Source organism: Lissotriton helveticus, chromosome 4_1 (genome assembly GCF_964261635.1).
Source record: "Lissotriton helveticus chromosome 4_1, aLisHel1.1, whole genome shotgun sequence".
Taxonomy (NCBI): domain Eukaryota; kingdom Metazoa; phylum Chordata; class Amphibia; order Caudata; family Salamandridae; genus Lissotriton; species Lissotriton helveticus.
The window spans coordinates 65,770,150-65,772,370 of record NC_136063.1 but is presented as its reverse complement, the minus strand read 5'-3'; positions in this window follow the sequence as shown (position 1 = coordinate 65,772,370).

The window sequence follows — 2,221 nt, the reverse complement described above, 5'->3', positions numbered from 1 at the left end:
TAGTCATCCATATGTTCTTAAACGGTCTTCAAATTACAGTAATTCATCGGAACTTGTAATACGGCGTACAGGATATCTGTCATGTTTGTGGCGGACTATCCCTTCCACCAAGATCGTAATAAGACTCTAGGGGCCCCATGTAGGTAAATGGCATTTACCGATTCGTAAATACCGAATTTTACCGATTCGGTATTTACAAATCCGTAAATGCTATGTAGGTATATTTACCTAATTTTTTTCCGAATCTGTAACATTCGGTAATGAGGCCCATAGGAACCAATGTCAATTACCAATTCCCGAATTTACAAGGGGGACAGGGTGTCACTTTGACACCCTGTTGCACCCCTGATTCAGGCTTGTGTGCCATGTGACACACATACATGCCCTCAGGCACATGGCACAGGTGTACATGCACAGATGTGCATGTACACAGAAATTCGTTATTTACCATGCAATAGGATTACATGATAAATAACGAATTCTTAGGGGCCTGTGGCACTGTTTCCAGTGCCACCTACATATGGATTGACCCATTCGGTAAAATTACCGATTCGGTATTTTACAGAATCGGTAAATTTACCGATTCTGTAAATTTACCGATTCTGTAAAATATATGCCCCCTACATCTCAATCACCAAATACCGGTCGGTAACGGCTGAATTCGGCCGTTACCGACTGGTATTTGGTGACCTACATCTGGCCTTAGGTGTTAAAAGAGTCATCAGCTTAATTGAAGGGGACAGGGAGGCATCGGGGACACACACCGGCTGCTCTATCGAATCATCTCTCACTCCTCAGACCTTTAGCATCCATGTATCATAACGTTTAAGAGTAACATTTGATTTACTTCTTGAAAACTGATCCTTCTTAAATGCAGCTAGTTTACCTCCCTCTTGATTTTAAACTGTTATTATTTTGAGCCAGAATTTGTGGATGAGATGCAATAGGCAAAATATATTTGAAATGCTGTTTCAGCATTTCCATTTGCCATAATGTCTACTTTATCAGTGATTTCTGTTGTACTCACAGCCAGGTAGGCTCTTTAAGGCACTAATAAAACATAGCATATTCTCTGAAATCCCTGCATGTGTTAATCTATGAAAAGCGCTATGTAAATCATATATTTACTTGTTTATATCTAGGTTTTAATCTCCCCTGATGATTACAATGAAGTATGTTATATAAGGTAGTGCCAGACCTCCCTATCATGTAGTGACATTGGTGTATATTGATCTTGCAATTTATTTCCCCTTCTATATCTTTTAAGAATTGTTCCCTGCTTTTGAGCTTCCAGGAGGATTGCCTGGGTATTCAGCACTTATTGTTTGGCGCTATACAAAATGAGGAAATGAATAAATGAGTAACTTATCCATCATCCTGGAGTTGGGAAAGGTGGCGTGGGGTTTCTTCATTCCCAGGTTTGTTCCATGCACCCGGGGGCATGTGAGTTGGGGTATCAAATGGAACTTGCTGAACACCTCACCTCAACAGAGAAGCTCATATGACCTGGGCTGCACCAGTAATTTAGCAACCCTGGCTCCCATGACTCCAGCAGTGGTGGCGGCGAGGTTCTAGGGATGTGATGTAATTCTCCCAAGATGGTGCTGATTGAAATGCAGTTCTATCCGCAGCAGTACTTATGATGAAAAGTCTCTGATGCGGTTGTGTTTTTTCTATCAGCGCAGAGGCAGTGCTGGTCTTGCAGGATGGTACTCCATTGAACTGGTCTGTTTACAAAGCAAAGAACATTGGTGGAGTTCTGGCTGATAGTGCGACAAAATACTTCCTAGGCAATTATTGGATAATAATAGCAATACTACTTGGAGGACTCAACAAAAACCAGAGAGTTCTATGTCTAAAGATACAGTATATTTTATTTTATATTATAGAGCTACTACAGTGGTATTAAAAATGAATCAAAACATAACATCAAATCCATTTATCTTAAACAATACATTAAAAACATTGTTAAAAAACTTTGTGTAATAATCAAAGTACAGTAGTAAAAAAAATCGATTTTTACTACTGTACTTTGATTATTACACAAACCACTCTCTGTTTTTTGTTGAGTCCTCCAAGTAGTATTGCTATTATTATCCAATAATTGCCTAGGAAGTATTTTGTCGCACTGTTGTTTTCCCTGTCCTAGGAATTCATTGACTTAGAATTCAAGGGGCCTTTGATATTCACTAGGAGTTCTGGCTGATGTCACATATGGACT